Raw genomic sequence first — 15,835 nt, forward strand, 5'->3', positions numbered from 1 at the left:
AATCATAGGCAGCAAGTCTCCCTAGACTCCCTGTGAGAAAGAAAAACATTTTATTCTCACAACACAAATGTATTAAATCATTTAATTCTCCCTTTATCCCCTAATTTACAGTAAAAAGAATGTGAACCTCTTTGCTCCAGAATACTTTCTTATTGTGTGTAAAATAAGACACATGTCTAGCTCTCCAGGGAGTAAGGACCTGATCCTGCAAGATGCTGAGCACTCTCCATTCCTTTTTAACTCAGTGGCATTAGAACATTCAGAACATCATAGGAAGCACTTGGCAGGATCATGCCCTGCATGGATTGAACAATGCCCTACAGTACAGCTAACTGTTGCAGATTCTAGATGTAGAATTTAATTCTGAAATTCTGTTTGAGTGTAGACAGTGAATATTATACACCCCCAGCAGAAAATTTGTAGAAGCAGTGAGTTACTCCAGTGACCTTTATAGAAATACAATAGGGCAAGTCATCTAAGGTATTTAAACATACGGAAATTATTAAGAAATTGTGCATGCAGTAGACAGCTTGTCTTTTATTTAACTTCTACTATCAAATTAGCTAGTGGTAATTGCCAGCTCATGAATAATACTTGTACCAAAATATTAGAAGTATGTGCTGAAAAACCCTCTGCTCACCTTGCGTTGGTAATAAGGAAAGAAGAAAGCCAGCAACGAATCCTAAATCTGTAAATGCATAAACACATTTTGTTATTTTCTCTGTTCCACATGTTAGTTATCCCTGATCATGCATGTGTTGGGTGCTTTCCATCTTTCACATTTTCAGTCTCCATCCATCTCTCCTCATGTTGGCTTCTTTTCATCAGCAGTATCCTCACTCCATGTTTGGCAGTGGAAATCTATAATCCAGTTGTAAATAATGACTCTGAACCTCATCCGGTGCTGACCAGTGTCCTGACAATGTGCAGGTTCCCCCCTCTTATTTCTTCATGAGTTTTTAATTTTCCTTTGTGTTAAATGAACAGATATGAAGGCCACAGACGTTTTAGTTTCTTGGCCCTGTTTGGATAACTTTCTAGAAGTGGGTTATTTACCAGCAACAGTAGTATTGGAATGCTATTGCCATTTCTGTTGTTGTTTATAATTAATTTATACCCACATGTCATTGCGTATTTAAAGTCCCTTAGATCTGTAGCTTAACCTAATTCATGTTTTTGGTTTTAAAATACACATTTTTATACGGAGGCAGTGTTGCGCAGTGTGTAGAGCACTGCACTGGCTTCTATTCCCATGTCTGCCATAGGGCTACTGGATAATCTTAAATTACTTCATCTCCTGTGCCTCAGTTTCCCCATTGGGAAAATTAGGATAATGACACTGTCCTCCTACTGATGTTAAGGGCTAGGTGGTATTTTTATCACACATTTTTCTAATGTATTTTTTCTACTCAAATATTTTGATCACCTGTATTAAACATAATTGATATGATTAGAATATTTTTTTATTTCAATCATTTTTTAAAAATACTGGAAAACAATACACAATTAAATTTTAGTTTATTAATATTGTATAGCAAAGTACAGAAAATGTAGGTTACGTCATAGGACTCTAAAGCAATCTTATAACATGTACATTTTAGAACTATGAGGGATGGGGTATTCAAAAGCACTCACTGTTGACCTAATACTGTTTTCACTGAAGTCAAGGGGTCAGACTCTCAACTTGTGTAAATTATCATAGCTCAGCTGAAGTCAAGAAGTTCTCACAATTTACACCAGCTGATGATCTGGCCCAAGGAGTTTTACCATTGGCTTATTGGAAGCAGAGTTAGGCCAACTCTGAGTTCTTTAGAATACCCCATCCTAGAACATTAAAGGCAAGGTTGACTCTTAGTGTGCAGAGGAGTTAATTCATGTAAGCCCAGCCCCCTGCATGGCCTGCATGGTGGATTATGGTTCCAGGCACAGGAAGAATGCATGCTCTGTAGGGCTGCAACTCTCCCCTCTCCCCTGATTCTACTGTGAGAAAGTAGGTAGGGTGGGGTGGAGAGTGAATGGAGCTTTGCCTACCCCTTCAACATGCTACACCCAGCCAGCCCCATTGGCTAAAGTTGGAAGTGTGCTGTATCCTATCTGTAGCAAAGCAGTCCTTCCCCAGGAAGGAGCCAAGGGGACTATGAGTCACAATTCCTTCCCAGGGTTCTTCCTTGGCAGATGGAATTCTGGGCCACCCCACACTCAGGGCTAGTAGCAGTGTCTCAATTGATTCCACGTAGAACTGGGCAAAATGTTTGGATGAACAGCCTTTTGCTGAAAAATGCAGTTTTGAGTTGACTGAAATGTGAATTCGGCTTGAATTCAGTGAATAGTTTCAAATGAGAAAAATGAGGGGGGGGAAAAACACTGAAAAAATCTCAACATTTCATTTCAACATTCTTAAAACAAACTGTTGTGACTTTTCATTTCAAAATGACGTATCGTTTTCAAATTTAGCTACATTTTTTGTTAAGGTTTAAAGAACACCCGAAAACTAAATGAAAACAAGAAAAAAGAAAAAAGAATTGTTTTGGACCAAATGAAACCTGAATTTTGACCTGAATTCCTCCCCACCCACCCATCCAATTCAGCAAGAAAAACGGAGAATTTTCTGTTTCTGGTCAACATGAAACAATTTTTTTCAGATTTTTCGATTCAAGCCCTGAACTGAAAAATCAACTAGTAGCTTACCTCTAAATCCAAAGTTATCTGAGACTTGAATTAAGGGCCAGATTCTGATATCCCTTCATTGTGAGTAAGGCTATCAGAATCTGGCCCCAAGTAATTAGTTGTTGTAGATGTTGCTTCTGGATGTATGAAATTATAATGTAATATCCATATAAATACAGTTTATTCAATAAGTAGTATGCAAACTACAACCCTGATCTTGTAAGTGCTCTCTACACGGAACTCCCATTGATGATAGTGGAAGCTCAGCCTTTAGAACATTTACAAATTGGGCCCTACATTTGCATATATTTCAATAACATTCAGTGTAGCCTTAAATCTTTCAATTTTTATTAATAATGCAAACTACTGGAAAGAAAACAAAAACTAAGAATGGATGGTTAATTCTAATTTTAGGTTTTCGGCTTTATTTAGAAAATACACAAAGGGATTAATTTTGTACCTCAGAATTAGAAGTGAAATTTGCTTTGAAAGAGAAACAATTAATGAGTGCACTACAGTAAAATCTGGAGCATCTCTGATTTGCTGTTAGCTAATTGCTGGATCTTTTATTCACTCCAGCAGTTTTATTTCTAGCCAAGATGATCCTTGGCATCTGTTTTGAATTGTTAATAAGGAAATAATGCATTTTTAATAACTGTAACTATTGCAGTAATTTCTTGCTTGCTCATTTTTACATTGTTCAATGTACACTGTAATAATACAAGAGGTTTCTTAAATTTTTGAAATATAAAAAAGAGAAATCACAGTAAGCTAATACATGATGCCAACTCCAGCTCGTTGCTTGTCTCTTTGTGTAGAAATTAGCCCCTACACCTTGCATCTTTGTCCTTTTTTCATTCATTCTAAGAAACAGATTGTAAACAGAATACAGTTTGAATAGTTAACAACCTGCTGTGCAATAATAGCAACAATCATTTGATTTAGCAGAGAATGGGAGAGAGGTTTAAAACCAGATGCACCCTACAGTTAAGAGGGTACAGTTTCCATAGAAGTCTGCCCAAAATCCATCAGTGGATTATGTAAATTTGAGTGTAAATGGCAAAGTAATGTAATTTATGGAATAGCTAAGTACTACATTATTATTTATCGTTATTTAGCTAAGAAGCGTTATCACTAAGCCCTGGTCTGCACAACAAATGTATGTTGGTATAACGTCATCACTCAGGGGTGTGGAAAACCTAGACCCCTGAGTGACACAGTAATATTGACCTAACACCCAGTGTAGGCAGTGCTGTGTCGATGGGAGGGCTTCTCCTGTTGACATAGCTACCACCTCCTGGGGAGGTGAAGTACCTACCTGGACGGGTGAGACTGGCAGGCAAAATAAATAATAGAGGGTCTAAAATAATGCAGTCTACCCCTTGTTTGAAGGGGAACACGCTTTTCCCAGCATTACAAGTCAAATTTCAAATTCAGCCCTGCTGTAAGCAGGCTTCATTTGGGAACTGAGCCACTATGCCAGAGCTAAATGTGGTCACCATTTACACCATTTAAATGTGGTGTAACTTACATTGATTTTGTACAGCCACTGGCTGCAAAATTGCTGTATGTAATTTTACCATTCAACTTACATGACTGTTTGCACTGTCACTGAATTCGATCTTTAAATGGCTGCCTTCACAAGCTGTGGATTCAGCCTGCCACTCTATTCATGTAAAAGGAGGGACTTCCAGGTCTGTTGGATGTAATTACTTAATGCACATGTTATTGCTCAGGATGCTCAAGCTTCTGTACATATGATTAAGGCTAAGATTTAATCACGGGTATTTTTAGTAAAAGACATGGACTGGTCATGGGCAAAAAAACAAAATATCACGGGGGCCTGCCACCGCTCCAGGTGCAGGAGGGGAAAGCCCCGAGAGACTGCTGCCACTGCAGCCAATGCTGTGGGGAAGCCCGAGGCCAGCTGCTGCTCCAGCCACTCCGGGATTGCTGTCGGGAGCCCCTGAGCTGTGGCTCCTCCCGCCGCCCCGAGGACTGCTGCTCAGGTGGTCCCTGGAGCCAGCCACATTGGCCGCTGCCCAGGGCCACCACAGCAGTGGCTGATGCAACTGGCTGTGGGGCCATCCAAGCAGCTGGCTTCAAAGCCACTCCAGCAGCGGCCAGTGTGGCTGTCCCCAGGGCCATTCAAGCAGGTGGCCCCAGGGCCAGCTGCTTGGGCGGCCCTGGGGTCAGCCGCACCAGCTGCTGCAGAAGTCACGGAGGTCGCAGGAATCCATGACTTCCGCAACCTCCGTGACAAACACAGAGCCTTACATCTATCTGATCAGTACTGAAGCTGTGATGGTTGAGTGCAAATAGGAGGATAACCGGGAGAGAAAGAGTGTGTGTGTAGAAAATATACCTCTATATACATATTTGTACTATATGTGCATATGTGTGTATATAAGCATTTACATATTACTACAACTGGACAGATTTGTTTAACATTAATGCTTGAAAGACATTGAAATAACTGTTTGAAAGGCTGAATTCCATTTGATCTGATCTGTTTCTTCATATGAATACTATTTCTTTGTTTTATTGTGCATGAAATAACAGCTCCCAACCATACTCCTCCATCTACCCTCTTCAGCTTTCATTACTGATATTTTCAAACTAAATGCCTTGTCATATCCAAAGATGTTTTCTAAACTCTTGAAACTGGAGATTTCCTTTTCTTGTCTTTTTTTTCCCCAGTGATGCCTCTGAAAACAAAAAGATATTGCAAAGGATGTTATAGTACCAAAGAAACCCCATGATTTTCTTGCACTCTCTGCCTGCATAATGTTTAATCAGCACCTCTGTGAGGTAAAATTATTCTTCTGACAATTCCGTACTTATTCTGAAATTCAATACAGAATTTTTCAGTTTTAACCAGCAACGTTGGCTAATGTGTAACAATCCACTGCATCAAATATAGCAGAATGTTTGATCATGCTCATCCTTTTTGCCTGTGCCAGTAGTAATCCGTGTAGCCAAATATTACAGTAATGGTTAATAAGGAAATCCACCCTCCAATAATAAACCAAATGCCTAGCTGTTAGCTGTTGATGTATAAGTAGCAGGTTTCTTTTTCACAATCAGTTTCTCCAAGTGTTCTGTGAAATATTTGCACAGTCAGCACAATCAGGGAAAAATCAATTTTTGTTAGATTCCTGCAAGTGAAACTTTACTAATTTTTTCAGGTTAAAATAGCTTTTTCTGCCCTCAGATTCACTTCCCTCATTCAACAAAAGCACAATGTATCCTAGTCTCAGAGAAAATACCCCAAACTCCTCTGTAAAATCTCACATAGAAATGTCTTTTGGTCCTAGAATGCTATGTCTTTCAGGGAGCCTCCCAACTCCACAATCTACTAGTGAGGGTGTCCTGATGTGGTTTTCCAGCCAAAAGTCCATCACAGATACAGATGTGTCCAATGAGCTACATTTCCCAGAATACACTGAGTGGCTAAAATGACAGCTTATTAAGGCTTCACAAAACACCAGCAGTTGTTGGGAAGGTATCTTCATTCCAACAAAATAGCAATTTGCTAACTATGACTTTTTAACACATTTTTAAGTGTTATGATTTTCTTGTTTAAAATTCCAAGTTAATGCCAGACCATATTATTTCAGACTGATCAGAATGATAAAAATGACACGACTCATGCAAACTGGAGCAGAAGTTCATAATTTTGATGGCTCCTGAGAGAAATATAGCAATTCCAAACAGAGATCCGAAGAATCAATCAAACAATATATTTGGTAATAAGAGATTTCAGTGCCATATAATTTTCATTCTGTTTATATTGCCAAGTTGCACAGAAAAGCTAGTATAAAAACAGAATAATACTTTCAATTTCTCCACCTTCTGACCTACAAGACCTAGATATGGAAAAACTGTAATCTACACATTCACAGCCAATACACTGTTAAAATCAATTGGTAGATTATCATAAGAGCTACTCTTTGTCTTTAGATTTTCTTGTTTTCCTTCCTTCATTATATTCCTTTCCATCCTTCTTCTTTAGCCTGCTATATAGTTAAAGAAAATGGCCACTGGTGGTGGTGTTACTGGTAAAGAAGTGACATTGTGCAAGCTTCCTGATAAGCTGGCATCCCTTCCTCTACTTCCTCCCACCATAGAGTACAATATAGCATTACAGATGTAGGTATTCCAGATTGCTTTTGTAATTTAATAGCATATGTAACTTCTGATTTGTAGCACTATTCATGATGCTGGCAACTCTGAAAGCAGAGTTCTACCTAGCTTAAAAGAAAAAGGAGTACAGCCCAAATTTGTAAGAAATACTTCTATGCGTAAATCACCATTTGAAAAAATTATGCCTCCTCTCCTATATTTTCAATTAAATACAGTTGGAAGTCCTCATGGAGTCTGTCTCTTTGATCAGTTAAAACCAAGGACCTTTATCCTACAATAGATTGGGGCAGAGTGAGAAATTCAGTGAATTGTACACTTTGAATATTTGAAATCATTTTTCTAGTGGTAAAAATAGAAATCACCCTTCTAAAAAGTAGCTAGGCACTTTTATACAAAGCTTTCCACCTCATACAGTCTTTACTGCCATAAACATTAACCTGGGTCTGTGCTGTCTTTTGATTATTGCATGAAATCTACTGAAAATGAGGCTCAGAATTAAGCACCATGTATATTCTCTCAAAGATTCTTATGAGCCTTGCAACTGGGCTACCTTCCATTGCTTATAGATTGGCTGTACTGTTTTTAAATATTGTAGCTTAATTCTCCTAAATGTTGTTCCCTTGTGATTCTGTTCCTCTCTCTCTCTCTCTCTCTCTTCTTTTTTGCCCACCTTGGCAGGGAAGATAATGTTCTCCACCAGTTCTGTTGTCCACCTTCTGGGTCTAGTAGTCCATCCTCAAGATAACAGAGAAGCTCTGGGTCGCTAAGTGGGCAGTCAGAGGGCCACATCTGTATATTCCATCTCCCTCCTCTTCTTTCTCTTGCTGGTGTGTATGGGACTGATACTAACTTGCATGGAGACACTAAAGATTCTGGTTTACATCGAATTTAAATTTACTCAGAATGCCTGGTAACTTCCACTCTGCACTTTCTTCTCCAAGCTTTCACGGCTCACTCTTTCTGTGCCAACTGATTAAAATGCATATGGAATGTAAACAAAAATGTAAAATGCACAATATATTTTGAACCAAAATAAACAGTGCCATAAATCTCCCAGCGTACTGTGCATTTTGTTATCACATGCAGTCATAATGATTTCTTATAGGCAGTAGATGTGCTAACTAATGTGATTTATTTTCTTTCAAATGGATTTTTGTTCTCTCTGAACATGTATTGCATTAAGCCTTTTGGAACAGTCTTGAATGCATATTTCAAAATTGGGCTTTAGCTGCATAGTGCAGATCCAAATCTAAATGTGACCAGTATTTAGGGATGTTCGAACCTGGGACTTAGGTTCAACTGCTTTTCTACTACTGTAGGTGTCGTCTGACTATTCCGGTGATTCTGCCAGATGGGTACTGTAGCTGCAGAACCATATTTGCCTAGGCTTTGAACAGCTGCATTTCTCAATGTTTTTTAAAAGTCTGTAAATCTACCAATTGTATATTTAAATGTTTGTGAAAGAGTCATATTCTGTATTAGGCATTGATAAACACACCCAACTGAATAAGTGCATCTTTCTCTAAGCTATATACAGTATCATGTAAAGGCCCAGATATGTCCGTGGATGGTTATGTAGCTCCCACTACAGTGAATGTGAACTGCCCATGTGCATCCAAGAGCTCCGAATTCCTGAAACCCAACAGGTACTTGGTAGGTGGAAAAGAGGGATGGAACTAGAACATACCACCTGCAAATGACCGTTTGAGGGCTGCAGCTGTTTGGCTCTGCTGAACTTAAAGGGCCAGACTCAGAAAGATATTCTGGGAAATAAAGGTCCTATAATAGAGCAACCCCACATTTTGGGATTGAATGCACCTCAGTTTCATATGGTTCCCAATCAGGGTTAGTGGGGAGCAGAAAATTGCTGAAGAAATTGTTCTTGGGAGAGGGGCTACTTTGGCGTTAGGTCTATCACACCACAAGATATAATTCTAAAGGATATGAACTACTGGGGATTTAAATGGAGTTAGAGGATGGGGGCGGAGGGCAAGATGAAAGGCTTGCAAAAGAGTTGATGTTTTGTCTTAATTATATGTGGTTGTAAGGACAGGGGATGGAAAGGATTGGGACCAGTAGGATCAGGGAAGGAAGCAGACTGAGACAAGGCAGGGTAAGGGTCATCATATTCTTCTCTTGTTCCACACTATACACAATTCAAGGTCCAGTAATGGCCCAAAATGTGCCTGTTCATTTGGAGGACAGAAAATAGGAAATTTGCTCTTTGGGGCAGTTTTTGACTGCCTGCTCCTCAATTTTTCTCCCAGTTACCCCATGTCATGCCATTCTTTAGATTACTTCATGACCATGCCCCAGATACATGTGTCACATACCTGGGGAAGAATTTGGCCTTAAGGAATGCAAACCCTGGTACTGTTTGTCCATTTGTAAGAGGTTTTACACTACCCTCAATCTGTGTGTGCAGATTGAGAGCACTATATGGCTTGAGCCTACATTTGGGGATTGAATGCATCTGATTCATGTGGATCCCAATCATATGGCATAACAGTGGCATTAATGGGCATTCATTCTCTATGAGGAATTTGCAGATCATGTATGCTGAAACTGTTGTTTAAAGGATTTATCCTTTTTGATACAGATGTATCAGTGTTCTCATGTTTACCATGTTAGGCAGAGTAGAACATTAAAATGTCTGCATGTCACTGACATTTTCTTAGCCTTTTATCTCTTCCATTAATTCGGCAGGAATTTCTCACAGACTTGTTACGCTTGGCTAGAAACTGTAGGGATTTGTATTATTTTGACTTGCTTATCTCTGTCACTAGCGTAAACAATAATTACCTCTCTCCACTCAGTGTACTGATCTGAAGCACAGTAATTATTCTCTTCCACAGGCAGGGATTTGTCAGATCTTCGCGTCTGTATTTTATTTGTTTGTTTGTTTTGAAGAAAAATAGAGGAAAGACGTATGTACATGAAAGTCCAAAAGCATTCATTCTGGGTGCCAGGCCTTTTGCAATGAAGAGAAAGCATCATCCTGAATGTAGTTACAGTTCATAATGCCTCTCATGAGAAAAGGCAGTCGAAGGCAGATCTGTGCTATTGTCTGTGGCAAAGAGAATACGATCACTTGGTGTTGTCTGCATTTTGCCCTTTCCAGTTAGAAGCAAAATTTGTGTCCTCAGTGGTTACAAAACTCTCAAGTCAGTAACTACGCTATCTTCAAACCATGCATTGTTCTGCACCAGAAAAGCTGACCTTCACTGATGCAGTGAAAGTCAGATATGGAGAAGTGCACATTTTCCTTTTAAAATAAATAATGGCTAGCTAAATAAAACGTGCTGTATATCTCAGACTTCAGCACTGGAACTGGGTAGAATTCTTTTCTAATTACCTCATCCAAGTTTTAAGCAGATGACCTAATCGGTGCACATTGTCATAAAATGGAAGGGAAGGGCTGCATTGAAAACTGTCTTTCCCTTTTCTTCTGATTTCTATATACTTTCCATAGTTGGGAGTGTGGAGGATGCCTCTAGTTGTGCATGAATGAATCGTTCAACAAATGGACCATAACACATACATCTTTGATATGGAAGACTGGGGGGAAATCGTTTAGCTGCTGTTCTCATGGTTTATTCACTTATTTTGTGTGAATGCATTCCAGAGTGCCCTTGCGTTAAGCGTTGAAGAAGAGCTACCGCTTGGGTGCTTTCACATAGAAAATGTTTTATTAGGCACTTGCAAATTGGTATTGATTAAGATCTGGCTCATTTTTATTTTTCCATTTTGAATACAGGCGCTTCTTTGTGATCATATTAAGCTTTTAGTCATGTTTCTTTTTTGGATGGTTTTGGTTACAATGCACATACATCATACAGCCTTCAGTACTTTGCATGCATTGCAACTGCTGCTTACTTTCATTTCCCTTGTGCAGATATGAAGTTAACTTTCAATTTCTTTGACTGTAGGACATACTGTTCTATTTAGCAACTCAAAATGATGTCCATATTTTTACTGAATATTTGAACAACATGGACTTTATATGCCACTAGATGGAGCAGAGAGCAGTCCAAACCATGACATATTGAAGAACCTATGTTCCAGAAGTAGACTGTATCTTAAAATAACTTTCATTATTAGGAAAATCTAAATATTGCATAACTATCTACTATATGAGTAGAAGAATTAATTAACTGAAAAAGTTATTAAAATGGAGAGATTGTTTGCAGAAACAGTTCCGTATAGGTGTCATTATAGAATCAGATCAACATTTTAAAATTTTCCCAAGATCTTAACTAACTCAAGGTTCACAAAAGATAAGTAGTTCAATTTCATTGTGGTGAGAAAGGCCCTTACTTGAAACAGATACGTGGAAATTACCTGTAATTCCAATACGTGCCAATTAAAATGTAAATTATTATCATCTTTATTTGCATTGACATATCAGGGGGTAGCCATGTTAGTTTGTATCCACAAAAACAACAAGAAGTTTGGTGGCCGGATTCCTTGTTGTATTGAAGTAGTTCTTAGATGCCCGAGTCAGGGATTGGGGCCTGATTGTTCTAAGCACTGTATACACACATTGCACACAGAAAGTCCCTGTCCTAAAGAAAAGGAGTACTTGTGGCACCTTAGAGACTAACCAATTTATTTGAGCATAAGCTTTTGTGAGCTACAGCTCACTTCATCACTTATTTGAGCTCACTTATGCTCAAATAAATTGGTTAGTCTCTAAGGTGCCACAAGTACTCCTTTTCTTTTTGCAAATACTGACTAACACGGCTGCTACTCTGAAACCTGTCCTAAAGAGTTTTCAAACTATGTAAACCAAGTTGATTAAAGCTGTGGAGTGTGTTGATGACATATGACATTGTCATTCCAGTGTAGACAAAGATTAAACAGATGCACATTTGGTTCAGTTGTTCATTGTTTTGAAAATTGCTATTTAATGCTTCATGCTCATATTACATTCAAGTGCTCATTTTGGTGAGTCACACTTAACCATTGCTTTTAATCTTTTCATTACAAATGCTGAAATTGTTTAGGAAATGTAAGTTTGCAAAGTATAGAAATACTAGGGCATGAAAAATACTACGAATCACTGTAATAGAAATACAAAATGCACCTTTTATTTGCTATTAGATGTGTAGATATTATGAGTATTCTAATCAAGAATATTTTTATGAGCAACAGAGATAGATTTTACATGACACTAAGATTCGTGCAAATGGTTGCTAGAGGGAGCTCTGGGGCAGTGCATTTCAAAGCTTTCACAGTATTTGCTCATCGTGCTTTACTGTCTCTTGAAAGCGTGAATCACAAATAAAAAGGAATTAATGTATGTTAACCTGCACCTTTATGAACTTATTACTTGCTATTTATGTGGAGACAGTGAAGTGACATATAAACTGGCAAAATGTGCATGTGTTTTCCACTGTGGTCCATAAACTTTTCTTTGCTGAAAGCTAACAGTCTGTGTTAGTTTATTAATATTATTGACCGTATGCAGTTTGCAGTCTTAACAGTTTTCAGTGTTAGCCAGCTATATATGGCTCTTTCCCCTATTAAGTTAACATAGAATTTATCCTTAGGAAAGTGCCTCTGACTCATGAAGTTGATAACAGTACAAAATACTTAAATGGAATCTTATTTGAAACCTGTACTGGGCATATTCTGCTGGGGTAGAAACAGTAACAAGATTTGAAGCAAATATTTTGGACCCCCAGCATAACTCCATTTACTCCAATGGAGTTATTTCTCATGCACATGGTCACAAATCAAAGGAGAATCAGGCCCTCATTTACAAGTGATTTGTCCGTGTTAACTTTGTCTCCCTTACAAGCAGCTTTAAGAATGTCTGGCAGATTCAATCGATCTGTGGATACTCCAAAATTTGCAAAATGGGCATTGCCACCAGTATAGCAAGTACTGTTGTTTGGGTGGGGAAATCTGTAAGCAGACACAGCTGCAAAGAAAGTCTGAATCATCTAACACAATAACAACCCTGTTGAGCTGAGTCATATTAGAAGTTTGTTTTTTCTGGTTGCTGACAAAGATACAGACTCAACCTCTGCTCTGAAATGAAGTTCTTACCTCTGTTGATATACAGGATGATCTTAAAGTTCCAGACTTATTTTAATCAGCTGTTCTGGGGGAAGGGGAAATATCCTTAGCATATATCAGAAGGAGGCAGCATGCTGTGATGAGTACAGCAGCTGAGAAGCAGGAGACCTATGATCAAATTTAGTAGGGACATAAGTAGGCGCAACTTCTAATGAAGTCAATGGGAGTTGTGGCTGTTTATGCCTGGGCTAAATTTATCCTCCCTATTCCACCACTCCATAGCTTTGAATGAGTCACTTAATCACCCTGCTCTTCAGTTTCCTCATCTGTAACATAGGGAATGATAATATTTACCAATCCTTGAAATAGCTTTGAGATTCTTAAATGAAAATCTCTGTAGGAGATTACTCTTTGGGTTATTGCCTGGGGCAGTGGGGAAGGATAATGACTGAAGGAAAATGGGGCATCTATTCATTTGTTTTCCTCCGTCTTGTATGGTAAAGGCTCATAGCAAAAGGTGTGGTGGCTATTCATTAAGGGACGTCTCTGTTAAAAACCATATGGTAAAAGTGATCCTGCTGAACAAATGCATTAATGATCACAGGAAACTTCTAGGAGTCTGATTCATTGAAGTCTATCTCTGCCTTTGGTACTTATATTAACTGCTGATGGAGTTTAGGCTCCTAGGCACCTAAATCCCTTTTGAACATAAGATTTAGGTTCCTAAATCAGTTGGGTGTTGTAACACTGAGCGCAACAACGCCTAAATACTGTTAAAAATCTGGGCCTAAATGGTCACATAGGAAGTCTGTGGCAGAGGAGGGAATTCAGTCTAGGTCTCCCAAGTCCCAGGGTAGCACCCTAACCACTGGTCCATCCTTCCTCTCCAGGAAGTCCAATGAGAATCCTTCCATAGATTTAAACGGGTGTTGGATTAGGCTCCTAAATGAAGACACGTGGCTCATTTCAAAAAGGGACACTGTCTCGTTGTATGTCAGCCCTATTGCTAATGCTTTTATTGATATATCATTTACATTTTCTTTCAAAATCCCAAATATATCCACAACACCAATAGATGCCATGGTAGGGACAGAGATTAAAAAAAGAAAAAACAAAGTTATAACATCTGACAGCTGAGTCGAGTAGGAGAGAACAAGACATAAAATAATGGAGCATTTATTTGATTTTATGAGCTCAGCCTAAAGTAAATTGGAGTTTCTGTACACACAATCATTTGTGTTCACAAAAGACAGAGACTAAATGTGCAAATGGTATTTACAAGGACAGGTTGGGTAGTTAGAAGTCCAAATGCCCAACATGCATGTGCAAATGCCATTTGCTTAGATAGATTCTGATTTTGTTATTGCAGCTGAAAACAATCTGTGCATAAAAGAAAGGTTTTATGAGGCCTTTTAGGGAAGACATGGTTATATTTTAATTCTATTTTTTCTAATTTCTAATGATTGTGTACTGTATTTTGGGTGGTTTCCAATCACATTATGGTATTCATTTACATTTCATTCATTTTGTTGTCCACGTGTATTTTGTGATCTCTTAATCATTTTTTAGCTGATGCACCCATGCAGTAAAGCAGATAAAATCAACCCTGTCTATGACCCTTGAGTGTAGAGCCCAGTCTTCTCAAAGAAATTTGCTCTCCTCCTTCCCCTTTCTGTCCCCCACTCCTGGGACCATTTCCCAAGCAGTCACTCAGAGCCCTTCCCTTAAGCAGCAGTAGACCTGAAAACTGAGCTTATTCGCTGTCATCTTGGATGAAAAAGTGTCCCAGGAAAAAGTGTGACCAGACACAATAACTGACCCTTCATCATAAGATCATAGTAGGTGCTGCTATAACACAGAAAATTATGCTTACACCAGAAAGGTCACTTTAAAATAATTTCATCCATTTAAATCCCATGTCTGTGTTAATCAGGTAACGTATTTGTAACAGTGGAGAGAGAATGGGTGACTAGCCCGTTGTGTATTCTCTTGGATGCAGCAGATGTTTCTGACAAATAAGTTTGCTTGCTTGCTGGCCACGCAGTGTCTGATTAAAGCAATTTCCCTCTGCTTTGTTCTTTGTTAATCTGTGAGATGTCAGCTGAGCCCTGTCGATATCATCTGGCCATGAAATTGACAAGATCGCTACTGTGGTAAACAAAGCTTCTCCTCAAATGACTTTGGCTTTTCTAAAGTCCACATATACACATCTTCTATTTTACTCATATCTTTCACAAAAAATATTTTTGAAATCCTTTTAACAAGTCATTGGATATCAGTGAAACAGTATTTAATTTACTGTTGCAAATGAAATGCTGTGTTCCAGATGAAAAGTCAACAGCAGAGTGAATAGCTATAGTGGCCTTTTTCTTCTCTGTAAACTAGTGAGTTAAATTTGTACCTGTTTAATGCTTCAAGGCGTAAAAGCAGCCTATTTTAAAAATAATAAAGTATCACGGACTGTGCATTATTCAAATCATTTAACAGTTTCATCAGAGGCTCAGGGATGAACAAAGAACAAAGAAAGCAGGGGTTTAGTTACACAAGTGAAACAGTAGGAACCTGTCCCTGTTCTTCAAACCAGCCTACCTGCTCCCATGCTTTAGTTTCACGTTTCATTAGTCGCTTGTCTTCCACAATCAGTAAATGTATTCTGTCTTCTAAAAGTCTTACATTCATTTTGCCATTGAGAACTTTGGCTGGGCTGTTATGGTGGCAAAACAAATGCTTTTATTGTAAATAGTGTCTCCATGTAAACAAGGTGCCTCCTACCACACTCTTGGGTTGGAAAACATCTTGTTCTATACAAACAATTCAGACTTGTTGTGGCTAGAAGCAAACATGGAAGTGGTGGCTGCTCCAGCCAAATGCTGTATTGTGAGGTTTGACAGATCATCTATCTTATCATTGTTATGGCACTTAACTTTCTAATGCCAAAGAATTAGAGTCTGGGTAACAAATGTGAAATTAAAGAGAGTGGCAGCCATGATGAAACCTG

General features: G+C 38.7%; 1 protein-coding gene and 1 long non-coding RNA gene across 14 annotated transcripts in view; one reads left to right on the plus strand and one right to left on the minus strand.

The window, feature by feature from the left end:
• Positions 1-15,835, plus strand: part of IQSEC1 (IQ motif and Sec7 domain ArfGEF 1) — a 723,214-nt gene that overhangs the window by 432,414 nt on the left and 274,965 nt on the right. Inside the window, exon 1 of one of the 13 annotated variants that reach the window (XM_073352211.2) lies at positions 7,547-7,640. The exons of the other annotated variants lie outside the window; for them this stretch is intronic. The gene's annotated coding sequence lies outside the window, so the exon portion shown is untranslated. Of the gene's footprint in view, positions 1-7,546; positions 7,641-15,835 lie in introns of those variants that run through there. 13 annotated transcript variants of the gene reach the window in all.
• The window catches only part of LOC144930725 (uncharacterized), a 131,559-nt gene continuing 118,816 nt past the window's right edge, over positions 3,093-15,835 (minus strand). The window contains exon 4 of the long non-coding RNA XR_013636050.1: positions 3,093-5,375. This is a non-coding gene — a long non-coding RNA (uncharacterized LOC144930725). The remainder of the gene's footprint in view (positions 5,376-15,835) is intronic.

This window comes from Lepidochelys kempii, chromosome 7 (assembly GCF_965140285.1).
Source record: "Lepidochelys kempii isolate rLepKem1 chromosome 7, rLepKem1.hap1, whole genome shotgun sequence".
NCBI lineage: Eukaryota > Metazoa > Chordata > Testudines > Cheloniidae > Lepidochelys > Lepidochelys kempii.